Source organism: Lathamus discolor, chromosome 12 (genome assembly GCF_037157495.1).
Source record: "Lathamus discolor isolate bLatDis1 chromosome 12, bLatDis1.hap1, whole genome shotgun sequence".
NCBI lineage: Eukaryota > Metazoa > Chordata > Aves > Psittaciformes > Psittacidae > Lathamus > Lathamus discolor.
In genome coordinates, this window is record NC_088895.1 from 9,939,626 (window position 1) to 9,960,323 (window position 20,698).

General features: G+C 36.7%; 2 long non-coding RNA genes across 2 annotated transcripts in view; one reads left to right on the forward strand and one right to left on the reverse strand.

Moving 5' to 3' along the window:
• LOC136020950 (uncharacterized) overlaps window positions 1-1,215 on the reverse strand; it is a 38,639-nt gene extending 37,424 nt beyond the window's left edge. The window contains exon 1 of the long non-coding RNA XR_010615612.1: window positions 1,142-1,215. This is a non-coding gene — a long non-coding RNA (uncharacterized LOC136020950). The remainder of the gene's footprint in view (window positions 1-1,141) is intronic.
• Window positions 1,187-5,275, forward strand: LOC136020951 (uncharacterized). Its single transcript, XR_010615613.1, has 3 exons — window positions 1,187-1,359; window positions 2,285-2,322; window positions 5,186-5,275. It is a non-coding gene; the product is annotated as an uncharacterized LOC136020951 (long non-coding RNA).
• Window positions 5,276-20,698: the final 15,423 nt, after the last annotated feature.

Here is a 20,698-nt window from a genome sequence, read left to right on the forward strand (position 1 = left end):
TGACTTTTTTTTTTGACCTGCAGATTGTTACTATAATAAAATGCCCTCAGGAAGTTAACTCAATGGGGAATCTTTTATCACTTACATACACTATATGACTAAATAACATGACTGCAAGTCAGGCTGAAATTATTTATGTATTAGAAGACCTTAAATTTTGAGTTTAGACCTTTCAGTCACATAATACATAGCAACTGTCTGCCATGCCAGCAGTCTGAACCCAAACACATAGCTTTGTTGAGGTTTCTTATTTCTATTGCACTTGAATATATTGTAGTAAGCCCTAATCTGAAGTATTATCTGTTAAGAGATTTCTCAGAGTAGTAGCTATGCACTTTTGAAGAAGCAACTTTAATGTTTCAGGCTCTTTGACATCACCCACTCCAGTACATCCCTCTTTTCTGTGATGGTTATGTCACATCTTAGGAAAAATAAATCTGAAAGCATTATCAGTTACCGATCTTGACTCAGGAAAAAAGCCTTGGGATAGCAAAAAAAAACAAACCCCAAGCAACAATGAAAATTCTATTGGAATGTCAAAGTTAAAGGAAGAAAACAAAAAATATACATTCCTTTTCCCTTTTATTTGAAAACTCTTTTGGGAAAAAAGAAATTTAACAAGTGCCATAAACTGTGATTACCAACAGGCCAGAATATTTTTTTAAAAAGACAAAGCAGCTTAAACATGACGCGAACACAATTCAATTGCAGTGTTCCCGGTTGCAGGGTAAGCCAGGTCATTTTAGACCAACTAATGCTGGCCCTGCTGGACTAGCTTCATCATGCACCAGGAATGAAGCTAGTTCTGTTTCTCCTGGTCACATTGCAGGTAGAAACATGCGAAGAAATATCCCTTCTCCTGCATACTCAGCAGGGGTAGAGATGACTGCTACCTGAGGAAGGAAAATCAGTCTTAAAGCCTGCTGTCCTGACTTACCTCAAGCACTACAGCCTCTGTTTCCACAAAGAGAATTCTTATTTATTGAAAGAGGAAGGATACAAGTGCTTGAAGCCACAACCTGCAGAACACTACAAGGTACCCAGACAACTAGAAGGATCTCCCTCCTGCAGAATGGGCAGCGTGCTACCCGCCTAGAGCAAGCTGCTCACAGCAGACAGCAGTCAGCAGTCAACTTCTCACCTCAAACGAGCCGCCATTATCCCTACAGCGACCGGACAACACCTTCCCGCCTTCGCCTCGCGCCCCTTCCTCTTCAGCCCCTTCTATCTCGTCTGCCGAGCCCCGACTGGCTGCCGGCGGCCCCCCCCCGCCCTTTAGCCTGGGGCCACAGCGGCTGTTGGTTGTTTCTGTTGGTGTTTCGCGTTTTCGGTCCTCTGAGGCTTGGCTTGGTGGTAGAGGTGGGTAAGGGCGGTGCTGTGGGGCTCAGGGAGCAGCTGGAGAGTGAGGAGCTGCAGCAGGAAATCGGGTAAATTTCTCTGGGGTATCTGTGCTGTGCTACAGTTCTGAGGAGAGGGAGAGGGAGAGGACTTGAGGGGGGCTGAGCTGTGAGGTAAATTCGGGACCTAGAGGGGGATGCTAAAATTAAATTAAGCATTATGGAGAATTAAAAATAGACAAGGCTGCAGAAGCAAGATGGCAGCTGCGCTCCTTTTGCCTGTGTTAAGCTTTGTTTATCTTGGGGTTGGAACTAGCAGTGGGTTTTGTTTGGTACAGGGACACCTTCCTTGCAGGTTGCTCTAAGCCTCATCCAACCTGGCCTTGAACAGTGCCAGGGATGGGGCAGCCACAGCTGCTTTGGGCAACCTGTGCCAGGGCCTCACCACTCTCTCAGTAGAGCATTTCTTCCCAATATCTAAATCTAACTTCTTTCAGTTTAAAACCATTATCCCTCATCCTATCCCTTCCCTCATTTTCTGAGAGACTGCTTGCCTTTTCTGTTCAGCCACAGTTATGCTAATCCCTAGAAATGCATGATACATTCTTCTGACAGAAGGAATTAGATGTATCTGATCTCACTTGTAAAAACTTACGCAAACCTGTTTTTCACTCAGCATGCTATATTTAGCAGTGTAATTGCTGACTGAGGTAAACCTTGCATCATATAGAAAAAGATCAGAACTCAAATTCTTTATGAGTAACAAACTTTTCACACATCCTTAACCTGAACTGTTTAACTTAAAATGATCTATTTTGCTGATAATTTTTCTTGGAAAAAAAATCCAAACACAAGCATTTGAAAAGGAACAAATTACTGTATCTGTATTGTTGGCCCTGCTTTGTTTTGTGGGTTAGATTTGAAATGTTTTTTCTTTTTTATTTCAGAAAGGCACTGCACTGGAATAGACTTCTGAGACATAAAGGTAATAGCTTGAAATCTGCTGAAACTTCTAAGTGTTTGTTACATGCTCTTAATTATCCATAATTGAATATGCAGTTAAGATTTACTCAATTTGTCTGAAAGTATTTCAGTTCATTGGCTTTTTAAAATCTCCTGGGTTCATCATTATGTTAGCTGCATACCTTCCCTCTTCCCTTTATTTTCCAGTTAATGCTCAAGACATGAACAAAGCGCACCTTAGGTTTACTTACATGCATTTAGGTCCCAGTGAAACTCGTCATGTTGAAAGCATTTGGGTTAATTTTACTCTTTAAATTTAGCAACAATATTCATATGAGTAAATATTTTCACAATTCCTGTTGCCCCAGAGAAGAAATTAAATTTGAAGCCTAATATATTACTTTTTCACTATTAAATTTGTGAAATTTAATAGGAGAGCACTGCTTTTTCATACTTTTATTTCAAAAAGATGGGTAAAATGCTGAGATTTGTTAAAGGGAATCTGTCAAGACTTAATTTATAAATTGATAATGTGCAATATAAAAATAAATAACATCAACATTTTCTTTATGTTGGTAACCATGTTTTCCTGTAAGACCGAAGTTCAGCCTCTATAAATTTTGCTACAGTTCGGCATTTAGACTGGGCAAAGAAACAGCATTATTTTATGACAAATGTACACCTTCAGCCTGGTTCATGTTTATATCCACCGGAAATTTAACTGAGATGTTATTTTTTGCATACCTGCAGGGATATATGTTTGAAAGCATTGGTGCTAAAGTCTGTAGAGTTCAAGCTTATTTTTTTTAACATTGTTGATGTAGATTATGTCATAATTTGTTCAAGTAATGCAGATGTGAAATTATATGGAATTTATTCTTATTACAGTTAAAGTAGCATCAGTGTGCCTTTTTACCTTACAGTAATGGGTCCTTCCTAGGCTTTTGTTACTTTACCATCATGAAAGGGGCGCCATCTGCTTTCTGCAGCTTTTTAGCTGAAGTGCCTTTTTCGTGTTAAATCAAATGAAAAGTATTCAATACGGAACTGTTGTTGCTGTTTTGTTACCTGAAGCATTTGAATGACAAAAAAAAAAATCACTGAAATATACCATAAGACTTCCCCCCCATTATCACCTTGACAGCTGCATAGTGTTTGGTTTAGATTAGTGGCTCATGATGGCTGCTATTAAAACTTTTGCTTTCCCCAAAACCTGTATTTCAAATACTACTTTTGTGCGAAGATGGAGCTTGTTTTGAAGGTGAATTGAGTTACTTTTTATATTTTATTTTAATTCTTTACAAAACACGGCTTTATTGGTTTTCTAATAATTTAATATGCTAAGTTGAAGTTGAGAGGAGCTACCTAATAATTTTGCAGCCAAGAACTCATGTTTCAAAGGCAAAATAATTAAACTGAGCTAAATAATTTTTGCAAAATGAGGATGTATTTATTCTTTGGCAAGGTCATTTCTTGAAGTCTTTGCTTGGAACAAATGATTGTGATACCCATTTCTCACTTTGATTGCTCCTAGGGAACTTCCCTGAGGCCTACAGGAGTGATTTTCCCCCAGCATTTGGGACTACTTTTTAATTAACTATGATCTGCTTCTATTTGACTTCACTTTAGACTTCCCTAAACAGATTCTATTATGTCCCTGTGTTTTTGGCAAAATTCTATGCTACCTTCTTTGGGTTTAATTGAGATGAGAAGCAACAACAGGCCAAGCAACTGGACAGAACAGACCTAATCATAAATGTGAATTATGATTCACTTTTATAGTTCAATAAAACAGAAGTATTCCCAGTTCTTCCATTTGCTGTATTTTCATTTCAAATAATACAACTGAAACAAATGTGTAGATGCAGTTAACTAGGAAGGTGATTATGAAAAAAAGCTGTATCACAAAATCTTGATTGATACAGTAGCTTAAAAAAAGCCACTTTCTGCTACAGTGATTTTGGCCTGACCTGATTTGTGGGATTCAGGGAAGGACACCCTCAAATCCAGCTGGAATAAACTGCGTTAGAAGTGTTTGAGCTGTAGTTTGACTGTTACACAGTCCTCTATGCAAAAACTAGAGCTTTCTGCATTATTTCCTCAGCAGCTAGCTCTGTGCTGACATGTCTGTGTTGCTTCCAGAGCTGAGCTAATCCTGGAAATTTCATAGCCATGCTTACTAGCAATTCAAGTCTGAGCTAGGTCACTCGTTGTACAAGCAAGATGAAGAAGGTGGAAGATCATACAGAAAGATAGCTAGAAAAATTGACTTTGAAAAGACCTTTTTCTAGAAAAGGTGTTTTAGACACTAAGTTTTCACATGCTTTTCCGCTGTACTGATTTTAATTGTTTCATACAATTCATATATTGGTTTACAAATACAAGGGTCCTGCTTATAACACAGGCATGAACTCCTTAGAGATTGATTGACTTAGCTAAACAATAAAAAGAGATTAAAATACTGCTTCATTTCTTACCTAAATTCTGTGTACTTTCACCAAGCATGAATTAAAAAAAAAATACTTAAATAGCACTAACTCTAGGCACTCTAAGAGTTCCAGGCACAGTGTGCTGTTTTATTTTCATGAGCCACCCTATGCATAGTCTCTGATCTGTCACCTGGAGAAAAAGACCTGTTGCTCACTTTTTAAGGAAAAAAAAACCTAGTCTTCACCAGGGCTGTAACTTTTGCCTGTACAGTTCTTCAAACTGCTGCTGTTTTGGGTATATGATGTACCACAGTCTGGCACCCTAGTTGTTATTTTCCGATTATCCACATCCTACATGCGTCTGTTAACTAGATGCAATGCTAAAGCTTGGATTTTAGGAGCAGACCTTTCCATTTCCAGTTGAAGAATATTGATTTTTACGTGTAATTCTCTCAGCTTGCTTCAGATTTCCAGAGATGCCTGTCACCTGCCATAATGCAGAAATCGGAATAGCAGAAGGCTAGAAAGAGATATGAATCTTCTTGTAAACTGTGAGTTACAAATAATAAAGTTGCGCTTAACACATACTGAATGTAATATGTACTTGAAATGAAAATAAGGTACTTGGATTATGGTGGTAAATCTGCACTTAGAAGAGGGAATAAGTACAGTATCTGACATTTTTGTATGTTATGTATCAGAAAAGACTAATAATGTCAGTCACAGATAAAATTCGTGTATCTTCAGAGAATATATACAGGGAACAAAACACTTGCTAGGGTTACTGTCAGTTATTCAGCCTTGCTGAAATACTCTTAAGTTATGGAAAACTGAAGTGAACTGGGATCTCTCTTGTAAAAAGATAGTAATTATTAGCCAACAAATTTCCAGTAGTGTTTCACAATACATTATAATTTTAAATATTGGTAATAAGTGTTCAGTGGGAAAATGGATATGAACTAAAGCAAAGGAAGTGTTAGGTCATCTAATGAAATTGATGTCAGAGTGAACCAGCATGATGAGGGATTATATTTAAAGGTGTGGAAAGTGTTTGAATCTGTATTGGGTAAAATGGCTGTCTTTTTCTGATTTGGTTTAGTAGTGACTAAGAAGCCTTTATGCACCATTTCCTGAGCAAAGAGGTAGATTCAAAACCAAGTTCAAGGAAGATGTTCAATACAGATATATGGGCAAAATGCAGAAAATGTGCTTTGGATATCCAAATCCTGCTTTAGGAAAACCTGTCTTCATGGTAGAAGATGCTAGTGTGCCCATAGTATCCACTAATTTTTCCAGTCCTCAGATATACTGCCTTATAGAGATTTCAAAAACTAGAACAAGTATAAAGGCCATATAGGATATATTTCATCAACTGTAAAGTTATGCAAAGCTGCTAAGAATGTGCTTAGGTTGAAGAAGGGGGTAATCCTGTCCTATGGGATTATTCATTCTTTTAATCTAAACACAGTACTTTCCCACATTGGTTCTGACACTAGCAAATATTTAATAAATTTTTATTAGGCTGCACATGGAAGGTTGAAATTGGTCATCCTTCTAAACTCTATGTGCAGTCTCGTAGGACATGAAGGTTTTTGTTATCTTCATTTGAGGACTGGAGCAAAACTTTGGTCCTAACTGCCCATTCAGTCTGCAAACTTATTTTTCCCCTTTAAGGAAGGGGAAAATAAAAATAAATAGAACTGTAAAGAGGAAGAAATAGTGAACAGTTTGAAATGCTAGTTTGATAAAATTTTCTTTATTTTATACATCATATACAGATCTTGTAGTTGTTATGTGTTCACTGCTTTTTTCTATGGATGTTTCTCTGGGGAAAAAAGTTGCAGTTATGTCATTACAAAATGACAGATACAATGACAGCTATTGTTGATAGTTATCTCACAGATGACTTGTAATTATTTTCTGTGATATTTATATTTTCTCTTAATGCCTAGCATAAATGAAACAACTTCCAACTGACTCAGTCTTGAGAGAAAATAATGATTATACTTGACAGATGTGTTACATGATTCTAACTGCATCTGTCTGTAACAGAAACCAGGGTGCAAAAACATTGCAAAAAACTCTACAACCCCCTCTCCGTTTATGACTTCACTCAAAGTTGTTGTTCACACCAGAAGAAATATGAAATGTGTACCTAGGATTTTAGAATCAAAAGTATTTCCAGATAGCTTGGTATTAATTTTTTCTTCTTTTTTTAAAGCTGACTCATGAGTAATATGAATCCAGTACTTGGAATTCAGACTGTTACTTTGCTACAAACAAAAGCATGCTTTGGATGATCATTTCACCTTTCTGTTAAATGATGATCTAACCAAGACAGTTAATATTCAGCTCTCAGATTTCTGGCAGCTGAACTTTTAGTCAAGAAACATATCGTTTTCAAGCTATGTTAATCATTGCATTCTCTTTTCGTTGTATTTTTTTCCTGTAAAGATTTAATTTCAGGTAACAGTTCACTAAACTTGTCATGGCCTTTTTGAAGGACATGTTCAATTCAATTACAAATTAGGTTCCTGGATTTTTTTGATTTTTTTATTTTTCTTTTTCTTTAGGTTGTTGCCTAATCAGTAGAAATTGACAGAAGATTCTATTACTATACTCTTTAATTAGGAAATCTCACATTTTCTGCATGTCTTGGGGTTTAATATTGCTATTTGTTAATATAACAATAGGAATTGTATCTAAATTAGAACTACAGAGTTCTCTGGCATTTGGTGGTGTGAAGAAGAGGTCAGTGTAGTATTGTAATGCATGAGCATGAGACTTAGCTGTGAACCCATGTGAGACAGGAAGTAAATGTGCATGTCATGATCAAAAGATTAGCCAAGTCTTGGGCAAGGCAGTTGATAAGAAAGAAGACAGATGTACATTGAAGTGACATATAGCAATGAAAAATAATGTAAAAATGTTCAGTGACAGTCTGGGATCAAGTCCAGTCCTTACAAACAAGTGAACACACTAGGTCATGCTTTTTTTGCTGCTGTAGAGACAAAGGAGGTAATGTTTTCATGCCTGGGGTGAACAGAAAGAGAAAAAATTGGAAGCAAATATTCAGCTAAGAGACTTACATGGCAGTAGAGATAGTGCCCTGGAACAAATTGTCCTGGGAGGGCATATGGTTGTGTATGTACTGTTCATCACTGGGAGGACCACAAGAAGAGGCTGGACAACTATCTGTTATGAATGACCTATATGTCTTATCTTGGTAAAGGTAGATGCCTTAACAGCCATTTTATCCTATAATTTTAATATACAGAAAAATACTCCAAGTGAGAAAAGATGTCAGGAAAGTCTTTATCCAATGCATGTGTTATTTGGAAAAATATCAGGAGGAAAAACGTTACGGGTTTTTGTTGGGGTTTTGTTTTTTATTTTTATTTTTTTATTTCCTAGTCAGCCACCATCTCTCCAAACTAATATAGAACATTTTAAGCATAGGAGTATAATTTCTTTTCCAAATAAAATGGTCTCCCCATAAGCTTACTTAAAAATTCAGTATGCTCAAAATGCTAATGCCTTCCATTTTAGTTTGTACAGTACGTGTCTGAAGCCAAGTACTCACAGAATCCCCAAGGCAAATAATCTGAAGCCATGTTTACTATAGTGCAGTCTTTGATGTTAGAGAAAAGCAGGGTTAGCTGGTAGTTTAGCAGAGATTTATTGTGTGTGCTAGTGTCTGTTGGATTTTTATTTTATTTTTTATTTTGGTAAATGAGTTTGAGTGATTGACAACAAAGGCACCCAAATTAAGTTCTCTAAATTAAGCATTTGAGAGAGGATGCTCAGATTTTATTTGGCAGTAGGGGTACAAGTAATAACCATCTGGTTACCTTAGTTGATCCTGTGATACTAGAACCTCAATCGGGCTCTAAAAATTACTTAATATGAATAAAATATTTATATTCCTTGTATAATGGATGAGCTATCTTAAAATAGTGCCATATGAATAAACCCTTCTAGCTCAAGAGTAAAATGATCAAGTTGTCATCATGCCTCTGGGTATGAGACATGACTGAATCAGTTCTGCCGAATGCAACTATAATAATAAAATCATAAGACTTCAGGATTTCAGTTGCCCCCAAGAAGGGCACCCCAGCATATGCAGAAATAGTCATTGTGGTAGTACACTCCAAGCTTTTATGTCTGTACAAATGCATAATTCTGGCTGTTCTCAAATTCAGTTGTAAAATCCTTTTCTTCAGGATGTGTGAAATCCTAGCTTAAGTGCCTAATTTATGGTGTAAAGTAAAAGAAAGGGGCATCAAGTTATGTAGCAGTATTTGCAGTGGAACTGATTAGCACCAGCTGAGAGACTGGCCCATGCACAGAGGAAATAGGTAAAAACATAAAAAGGTTATACTTTATAGACTGTATATAGTATACTGTCTAAACTATACTCCACTGTATATTAAGTTGAGATGATGCTACCAAATCCTTGAGCTTCTTCAACCCCTGAAATTCAGAGTGCTGCCAGTCCCATGCAGCTGCATTTTGTAGCACAGAGTGCTTTTACTTGAGGAATGCTAACTGATGTGAGGGAATAACCTTGATATTCTTTTGAAGGGAAAGAGATCTGCTTTTGTTTCCAAGGGATAGCAGAAAGTCCACTATTTTTGCTAAAGTAACTTGAAGCATAGGGGACGCAAGATGAGTTTGCATTATGAAAGAGAATAATCTGTGGCGTCTCCATAGGTAGTGCCAACCTCTGCAGGCTTGAGCTATTCTACTTGCATTATGGAGTGCCTGGAAGGTATGTAAGCTTGAGTCTGGAAGTAGTGCAGTTATCTTAGCAGGGTGCTGTGACTGAACTGCTACAGCTCTTACTATTCCCCATTCTGGTGATGTGTTGGATGCTGTTTGTTCAGTTGTCTATGGACGATGCCTTGTGTGACAAAGACTTGCCCTTGGGGATTAAATTTTTAAACAGATTGCAGAGTAGGTGGTAACTGCTTTAACAGATCTTTCCAGTGCTGTAGGGAGCAAGGACACAAGATATACTGCATTCATAAGCTGTTCTCTCAGGCATAACAATTTCTTCTGTGTATAACACCCAATACAACAGGCTCTTGATATATTAACTCTAGATGACATACTAATGCAAACGCTAATCAGGGACATTGCCTGAGCAATATTTATGATTAGTCTATTATTATTTTGAGGCCAAGATTACACAGCAATTTTTTTTTTCTTTTTAACTGTCCAGCAAGCACGGATAGAACTGAACAAAAAAAGCAGCAAATTATGAGCAGCTTCAAAGATGTTTTTTCAGTAAGCATTTCTGGCCAGGTCTTGGTCAACAAGAAGTCTAAGTCTAGACCTGTCTTGCTTTGCTTTGGAGAACAATCCAAGAACTAGATATCAACAGTTGAGAAAAATGCTTCTTTCTTCACTGCATAAAGGCACCATAACAAACACCCCCTCATTCCTCATTAATATGCTGTTAGACAATTTATGTACCACTTAATTGGTGGCAATTTTTAGGCTAATGAATATGCTGCATTTCCAGAGCAAAAATAAACCAGTGTGAGGAAAGGAAAAGCTACCATAAAATGTCTAGTATTTTTATATCTGTAGTTGCTTCAGTGAATTATAACCCTACAGATTGAAACTGTTACACTTTGCTTCATTATGCAGAAACGCTGCTGGAATAATTTCCTTACCACTGTCAATGCTTTACATTTTGAATTATCAAAATATTTTCTGAAACAGATTGATTATTTCCTGTTTAGAAAGCAAACAAATATTTTTGTAAAATATTTAAAATAACAACAACCTGAGTTTCAAATTTTACTTGCTTTACAGTATTCTTCAAGCTCCAGGCTATGCAGTAAAGCTAACCCTAAAGCAGTCATTCTGCTTTAGGATGACTCTGACCGTGATTATAAACACTGATGTGTGACACCTCCTGCTAAATTATTAAATGTTCAGGAAAAAACTCAATGAAACCATTCTTAATATAAAAGCTATTGAATTTAAGCAAATAAATATCAAATTTAAAATGCTTCAAATTAGAAGTCATTACTTTTGGTGTATTGAGGAAGTCTGATCTTGGTTATTGTACTGATGGAACACCTGTAAAGTTTTTAGCCAGCTCTAAAAGTTTCTTAAGCTTCTGAAGACTTGTTCCAGTTTAGATCTTCATGTAAACCTTCCAGGGACACCTATTTGTACTAGGAGTAGATACTTGACTGGTTTTTAAATGGTAAATTGATGGAAGCTTACGTGCTGCTGTATTACTATGTTCCCACACCAACTAAACCTTACTTTTTTCCCATTTCCTAATGATTTAGTTCCTGACTGTGCTGGGGTGTATGATCTTGATGTATAATGATGCTGCTGACATCCTGGAAGACTTGTTGATAAGGTTACTTTCTAGAAGATAATACAACCTTCTATTTCAGACAGTAGTTTGATTACAACTTTTAACTCCATGCAGCTTTGATTCATCTGGACTGTGCTTTCAGTGGTAGGCTATCAGTATCACAATATATAATCACAAATAATAATCTACTGCTGATTTCCAAATGGCAACAGAATTTTTGTTGGGATCAAAAGTGTAATAAACGTATAAGTTTATCTGTATTGCTGGCATGTATGAATAAAGTAGTCCATTTGGGAATAGGTATGTAAGTGTTGTCACTGCTTTGTGAAAAGTAGGTAAAACCCTTCCTCTTGTCTTATACCTGGTCTTTGGTTGCATAAACCTCTTCTGATCCTGAATGATGCTATGGAATTTGTATTTCTCTCAGAGAAGGCTCATCTGTATTTTCAGTTTTCTGTTAAGTAAGACTTACCCACTCTATTGCTTTAAACAAGACCAGTAATAAATATTTAGCAGACTCCCATGAAGAAAAGATTGTATCTCTTCGCAGCAGTATTAAAACCTTATTTTTCCAGCCTACAAATCAACTCTGAAACTATCACTAATTGCTGGCAGAAAAACCAACCCATTAAGCTTGGGCAGCACCATGTTAAATGTTATTTCTTCAAAGAGTGGTACTGTTTGGATCATATTCTACTCAAATGTAGCAGCTACAGTGTCTTTATAAGGCTTTAAGGCTTTAATCTCAAGCCTTATATGCAGGCCAAATAATTTTATGTGATTAATACTTTTCTACAGCCACATAAACAGAAATCTGAAAAAAAACAAAGAATAGAAAGTTCCTTCTTTGCATAGTGTTCCTAAACTGATTTGAGAATTTAAATTGTTAGAGAAGTAGGAAATTGCTGTTTGCTTAAAACTGAAAAAATATCTGGGGAAAAACTAGAATAGTTGTGTATTTTGATTACTGGTGTAGTTCTGTTGCAGTGGACACATAGTTTTCTTCTTCTAGTTAGAAATATTTAGATGCATCTAAATGATGAACACTAACACGTTGTAGAGAAAGTTTCAAATAATCGGGCAAGACCCAAAATCCAGTGTGCTCTGAGCACATTATTTACCAGCCTGTGGAAGATCAGATCTGTTTGGTCTAAACTGTCCCCATCTGGCTTAGAGACATCAGCTCCTCTCCAGACTGTTTCAGCTGATTACTGTCTTTTGTGCTAATAAGCATAGAACTTGTTCTGCCTAATGATGGAACTCTGTAACATGAACATCTGGGGAAGCACAAGGTGTCTTGTTAACAGTCTTGCTATCTCCACATGTTGGAGTTCAGTGAGTCCTTGATGCTGTGACAGTTTCTCTGATAACTGAATTAATTAGCAGGCTTGATCTAAAGCAGTGTTGTTCTGATGTGGTACCTTCCTCCAAAGGTCTCTTGATGTGTCAGCATAACTTTCACTGTACCTGTGAAATTGAGAGAAAAGTTGGACAAACATTGACTGTATAACCTGAAGCATTTGATTTCATTCTCTGAAGCCTTCTGGCAAACATTACTTTCTTCTTTCTGCTTTAAGCAGTATTATGTTTAGGGAAATACAAAAAGCCTTACTTGGCTTATCTTTTCTTCCGTTGTAAAGAATCATATAAAATCGGCATGATCCATCATAGTAATTTTGTTAAAAGTCTGTGAGGAAAATGAAACTGAATTAAGGCAGAAAATGAGAGGCATGCCCAGTTAAGTGAAGAATTTGCTGTTTAAAAAAATCTCATGGGGAAAATAGTCTGTTGAAACCCGCTTTAAAGCTTGATACAGATGTCAGGGGAGTAGGTTGCTTAGAAGGCTGAAACAATCTGATTGTAAATGACAGATGAGAAATGGTAGTCCATAAATGGCTAGGACAGTGGAGGTATATATGTCACAAAAATTGACCTTTAGTCTGATTTAAAATGTTTTTAAGTTGTATGTCAGATGAAAAATGTCAGTGTATGTGAGGTAGTTTTAATGCATTTATTAGAGCATGGGCAGATACTAGAAATTAGCATAAATATGACTGTGTAAATAAAGTGTTTATATAAAATGTACAGAAAAATATTTCTATTTTGGATGCATGATAGCTTCAGCAGCAGTGGGATTCATGGAGACTATAGCACCTGTGCAAATTACTTTGGACACTTTAAATTCCGCTTTCTAGAGTCAATTGCGCATGAGCTATGGCTACTGCATTGCCTACCAAACCCTGCACTCCACAGTTTTTGTCTTTCACCCAAGAAATCCATAGAAAAATACAGCCAAGCCACATCAGGAACTTACATAGACTACTCCTTCCTGATTTTTGTCTTTGGAATGTGATTCTGAAATACAGATGCACTGTCCCCCACTTCACTGATGGGAAAGTTGAACATGAGATGGTTGAAATGTCTTGTGAAAAAAGTGGGAATTAGACCTTTTTATCTTCTAGGTCTCCATAAGGAGCTTTTTCTTTCCTGTTTCTGTGCAACTATCATATGCTGAACAATGGCTATGGAGGAAGGGAGAGAATGCAGGTTGACTTCTCCCTACACAGCATGAACCTATCCTTGTTTTGTTTACCAGTGGAGCTCTCTGAAGACATAAATGCCATTCAGATTCATTTCTTACCTACTCCTATTTCATCTAATTTTAGTGGAACAGTAAATTTGCATGGTTCAATGATTGCATTGCTATGAAAAGTTTACAATTATGATGACTTTGATACTGACAGATTACATGCAGGTAATTAAATTCTTTTTTATGACATTATCTAGGCATGTTAGGTGTGACCATAATTTCTACTTACTATGTACTCTTAAAAAAGAAAAAAAAAAGACAAATAGAATATGTGTTGCCCCTTTTACCCTCTAGTGGGTTTAAGGTATTTATTTATATGTTTATACCCTGAGAACTTAGCAGGAAGCCTAAACTGGAAGACTTGAACTCAAACTTAGTTATCTAGGTTAGGGGCCTGACTGCCAAATGAGATGTAAATCTGTGGTAAAGATATTAGAATCTTAAATACAAAACAACTGCCCCATGAAAACACAGAAGAAGCAAAACTAGAGTTCAGTTGGAAGGAATATTTAAGTATATATGAAAATAAAAATGCAGAATGTGTGGAGGAAATACCTACTCAAGTCAGCATGTGGCTGGCTACCTGTTCTGCTGAGAACTGCATCCTCAATGAGACACATGGCCAGATGCTTCGCCACGTGCAAATATGTAAGTATAGCTTATAGATGTATATATAGATGTAAATGTATACTTATAGATGTATATATGCAAGTATAGCTCCACTGAGGTCTGTGTAGCTGGATTGATTCCCATGAGCTGAGATCTAGGCCTGCTCCATTGGAGGCAGTGGCAAGCTACTTAGAGATTCAGTGCTGGAAGCCTCTCAAATCCAGCAGACGACTGAATACACAGATAGATGGAGATCCAGGTAGTGCCACTGCTTCAATTTTGTCCATTTAATAATAATGGTACTTCATTTAACAATGGCTTCTTGTTCCCTTTGAAGTCCTCTGTGCCACTTATTGTTCCCAAGGCAGCTCTCTAGCATTCAGGTGCTCGTAATGCTCTCTGAAATTTATTTTAGAGTTGATATTTTCAAAGAGAAGGGCAGTAAAAAGGACTTACTACTTTTGTCTTACATGAGCATGCGAGAAAACTGGGAGTTGGTAAAGTGTATTTGAGGTACTGAGCAACTTAGCACATTGAGTACTTTTTATACTTGGATTTTGGCAGATTCCATGTAGTTTGTAGGTTTATATTAAATGCTTCAAAAATTTTTCATAGTAAGTCTAGGGTATGCTGGCAGAGGTGCAATATGGGATGTTAGGAGTTAGCAAGAGACAGGAGTAGCAAGAGACAGCAAGAGACATACACTCTCCACCAAAAAAAATATTGTGGGAAATATTAAAGCTTTAAAAATGGGTCACAGTGCAAAAGGGAACTGATACTCCTGTAAGTGTGGACTGGCCATTCATGTGTGATTAAATAGATAAATAGATGAAGGGACAAGCTGCTTTCCAGACAGGTAATGTTGTGCTATTAAATTATTATTTCAACTGTGCTAATGCACTTTATGGTTACAGTCACTTCTATTTTGTCACATTATCTAAAACTGTAGTTTCAATGTTCCCAGCACTCTTCAGATTTCTCTTTTGAGCAGGGCATTTGGTTGGTGTGCCACTGTGAGAGGAACAATTCTTTGTTTTTCTCCTTCTTTTAATGAAATGATTTATCAAGTTGTGTGAGTGAAATTCCATTTCCTTTAACTCTTCTAGATGTAATGGCAATGATAATGACTCTAATAATGGCACTACTGAACTGTAAAAACTGATCAAAATGTCTTGAAATTAAATTGCTAACAAAGCCATGCACTCTGCACACCATGGTGGAGAAAGCCAATGGGCTCAGCTTCGGCAAAAAGATCAGTGTATTGAGGCACTAAATGTCAAGAAGGCTGTTCTCGTTTTTTTTAAATGTGCTAGAATTGACCAAGTGGATGTATAGAATGCCAGATTGTTCTGTATGTTAGATGATAATGCCACATTTTGCAAATTAAGTCTCTGAAATGTGAACTGGGTTTGTAGTAGTCTTTATTAATGATCTGCTTGCTGATCTTGATGAACTAGATTAACATCAAGGGAATAGAACCCTAGTTTTAAAGGAAGAAGCCAGAACTTCCAGCAACAAGTCTGAAGTGATAACCACTTTTGAGATGGTTTCATATAGAGGCATTTACATGTGGCAGGGTGGCAGCCTCAGTTCACAATGAAATGGGTGGCAACTTTCCGTTAAGATTTTGGGCATTTTAGTCAGTGATAGATGCTTCTGTGATGTGGTTTCACACTGGAAGATTACAGTGGAAGTTCACAAGGAGAAGAGAAAGCTATCATAAAAGAAAAAATCTACTTAATTTGTTTAACTTTACAAATGACTCTTTATTAGAATTGCACTAAAAATACTAGTTTGTGTCCTTTTCTCTTTTAGAGGTGCATTATTAGCTTTTCGAGATGATACTTTCAGGTAGTTCAATTGTTTCTCAAGGGCACTTTCTTTTATAAGAACAAAGCTTTCTTGATAGTCTTGTTCTTAATTAGAACAATTAAGTCATTTTAGGTTAACTTCAGTAGCAGAAAAACCCTCCATGGACTTTAATAGGAGCAGGATGAGCTTTGAACTAAGCTTAGGCATAATTTTTCTTATTCCTTTGAAGACACAACTGAAATAACCTCTCACATGGATGGATTTGCTAGTTAATTACCCACATCATCTGCAGCACAGAATTCAGTCCTATGCTATTTAAGGTTTGGCAAGACAAATACATGGTTCTACAATCAGACAGTTGCATCCTTGCTAAAAACACTTGACATCTGAAATTACCAAGAGCCAAATGCTAGCTTAATTTGTTGCGCTTATATGTAGGTTTATCTATTGCAGTGCGTACACATTCAACAGCAGTTTATCCATGCTTCCAAGCCTGTGCTTCTCATTGAGATATGCTTTTGAAAATCTTGAAATTCTGTCAATTCTCACAAGAGGTGGGATCTGAGATTATGAAAAATGTAGAGGCTTTGCTACAATGAAATAGCAAAAAATTCTTGTACTTGATACAGATTTGGCAAACTTCTGATTTAGAACTGTATCTTACCAAGGGTTTAGGAGTGTTCAGAAATGAAACTGGAGTTTGTCACGTCCATTAGAGGTTGTCACAATGTCTGGATCAGATGAAAGTACAAAAGTTAAAGATAACTGGGGGTACTTCCTTCTCTTTTTCACAATTACATTTGAATATACATAATCCTGACAAGAACTTTTGCCTTCTGGTCATGTGTGTAACAGCAGTTTCCAACCCAGAAATGCCTTTATCAGAGCTAATGGCAACACTCTGAACATACTAAATAGTGTTCCATCCATACCATTCCTTACTAAATGATTCCAGTGACCAGTGCTCCTCTTTGTTAAAATTTGTGTGAGGTTTCCAGTATAAACATGGTCAATGATTATTCACCAGTCTCTAAATACTCGGGCTTTTTTTCCTGAAACTTGGCTTTAGGACTCCTTGATACTGTTTTATATTGATGAAATGCTGTTTGGTTCATTGCTGCTATGGCTGATACTCAGTGTTGAAAATGCAATAGGCCCCACTTTGTTACTGTTATCTCTGCAGTCCCATTATTGAGATGGAGGCTACTCAGAGAAGGATGATATTTTTCACTATTTTGGGAAGTGTTACCGTTCCCTGAGGAAATGGAAACATCCCACACTCAGTTACTTTATTCAAGTGCAATTTAAAACCAGCTCTCAAGCATAATGGGATGTTACAGCCAATATTTATTTTTCTTTCATTAGATAAATAGTATTAAATTGCAATCCTTGAGAAAATTGTACAGACTGTATCACATCTAAATGTGTTTGAGCTTGAGTCTTGCACAGGCAAATTCTCATATTCAAATAACCATCATTATGCAAATAAGGCCGTCCTCATTGCTGAGCAAGTTTAAAATGGATGTTTGTTTTTATCATGATGAATTATCTTCCTCCTGGTAGCAGACAGCTACGTGCAGTTCAAGAGCTCTACAGGTCCTGTTTACTCTTCAGACCTCTCTCAACCAAGCTTTTGTTATCACCAGAGTTTTTGGCTTGTTGGTGTTATGAACAAATTCAGTTCCTTTTTCTGAATCAGGCAGTAGCAACCCAAGGTCATCACTTTCCAGAGGCAGGCCAGCATTTCATATATGCATATGTATATCCACCTGTGGCCTGCAAATCAGCTGTAGACTGATTTTGCAGGTGTAACAGGTTCAAGACTGAAACAACCTCTGCGACTTCAACAAGTACCCCTCCTTTTTTCTAAGGTCAAGGGAGTAATGCCTCAGCAATTGTACAACGTGTAGGCGTTGGTACCCAAATGGCAGTGGTTACCTCCTTTTACAGAATAGAAAAATAACCTCAGATTTAAAGCAGCATCTACAAAGACATCTTATAGTTGTGTAAGGTCTTCATGCGGAGTTAGGCGTTATTATTTGTTGAAGATCCTGTATCTACAGTAATTCCAATATTCCTGTCTCCTCATTGTAACAGCTGCTGCTGTGCCCTGTGTTCACCTATGCTTGTTGTGTGCAGCAAAGGATATGACTTGACATCCATGGGAATTGGCAGCACTCCAGCCCATCCAAGTATTCATACACCTATCTCTTATCTGATTACTTTGAAGGTTCTGCTGGTTTGTAAAGAAACCTCACCAAATGCATCAGGCAGTACATTTATGCCTTGACTCCATCCTGGAACAACTCATTGCAAGTGTTTGGTATTTAAAATAGGTATTTAAAACAGGTTCTGCATTTACGCCCCAGACTGCACAATGGAGTCCTAGTTATGGCTAAGGCTTTATGCACTGCTACAGTTGAAATGATATATAAACTAATGCTATCTGGGCTGCAAAGATGAAGGAAAGGACAGTAGTAACAGTTAATTTTTCTGTTTGACTGTTTTCAGCATTATCTGTCTGGACCAGTTTTTACTTCAGTGATGTCCAGTCTGCGTGGTAGAAATGCACATTTAAATCCCCAATTTGCAGAATGTCAACTCAGAATGGACTTTTTTAGGCTTTCTTTTGATGTTTCTTGTACTTCCACAGTACATGAAAACAGATTGAAAACAACTACTGCAACTATCATTATGTCAGAGGTACTGTACAAAGTCTGGCAATTGTGTTTTCCTTATATAAAATAAGGTTCTGCTGTGAGAGCCATTTTATTCTATCAGTGCATGCCTCAAGGTAGAAATTAATTATAATTCAGGAAAGTGTAAATAAATGGCTGCAAAAGTTATCTTAATTTTTTTCTTTGATTTATACGTGTAATAAGAGTTACAGTATTTAGCCAAAACCTAGGCTCTCTGTTATAACATTTATTCTTAATAGTTAAAGCTAAATGGGTTGTTATGGAGATGAGTCATGCAAACATTTCTTTTCTTGCTTTGTTGGACTATTAGATTCCTCTCTAACCTGTGCAGAAAATGAAGTTTTAGTCCACTTAGAGATACTGTAAATGTACTGCCTTGTTTATTTATGACAAACATAGGTGCAAAGTGAAACATAATGCCAGAATTATCTGTTGTAAGACATGCAGATGATTTAAGTCCATTTAAGTTAAAAATACTGGTTCTATGAAATCAGAAGTAAATCCCATCAGTATCCCAGTATTTCACATGATAAATTCATGTATAAATTCACCAGTGCTGTCTTTAGATAAACCTATAAATCCATAGGTTTTTCACGCAAAGAAAATGCCTATAATCTATTGTATATTAATGATTTTTTGTTTTTTTCTTCTATAATATTTAGAAGGCAAAAAATGCACAGCACCAATAATTCCTTTTGTCCTAGCTTTACAAAGTCTTGTTAATGCAGTGAACAATAAATAATCAAACCAATCCCCCTCATACTTGGATAAACTGCAACCTTCCATGCCCTTTCTGTTCTTTTTTCTGTTTTTCTGCCAAGCATACAGTGGATCAAGAAATCTAAATACCTGAAAAAGTGCTTAATTCTCAGCAGAGGCATAAGAGAATGTATAAGTGAGTTAGAGGCCAAGAGTCCTTGTATGATAGCAACATTGCTGTTATTTATATTTACAGTTAATGTTATAGCTTTTCTAAATTAAAAATGCCACCAAGCTACTTGCAAAGGAAATATAATCTATAAATAGCTACTTTATGCACACTGTATCATTTCCAGTTCAGTTAAGCAAAAGGATTTTTTCATCCTCTAGTCTAACAGCTTATTCTGTGAAGTTATGTCTGCACGCAAGTATGTGCTACGGGCCAAAATCTGCTTTCATTTATATCTTTGTAAGATCACTATCTTAAAAGAAATTGAACAGGATATTTTCTGTGACCAGATTTCATCACTAACCATTTTTGTGTGTGATGCTGAAAGAACCATAGCTCGTAAGCATGGTTGATTGTAAGCAGTTGGTAGTGTGGTTTATTTGTGTGTATTGTCTCATGTATATTTACATTTCTTTGAAACTGGTTCTTTTGGTAGTTAGGTGTCCCTCAAATCACCAAATTAATAGAAGATTTGATTTAGTGTAGATCTTCACAGATGCATGAAATCGTGATATTTAAACTACTTTTCTAAGCAGGGTGGGGTTTGACATTTTAGGCTTTTTCTCTTAAAAACAAAAAAACAACCAAACCCAAAACTTTAGAACAAAATGTATGAGGATTTTTGTAGACACTGTACAAGAGGGGAAAGTCTTGGGAGGGAATATTAGATTTTGTTGTAGCCTTTTCCAGTAGCATTGATTTGGAACTGCTTGCTCCCATCAACCCTGCAGCGAATAATCAGATTTGTACTTTTAGTCTTCACACACAGCTAAATCCTGTAGTGCTCAGATTTGCTTTGTTTTCGAAGGATCAAAGATCTGACTGAGGTTTTGTACACAGTCTGCTGTCTGGTTTCACTTTAATTCAATTAGGAAATAGATGATAAGCTTTTACAACACTCAAGGGGTCACTTGGATGGAGTTAATGGAGAAACAAAAGGTGTAACAAGGCAATGCTCTTTTCTGAGTGACTAATGGTTGAAGGGGGA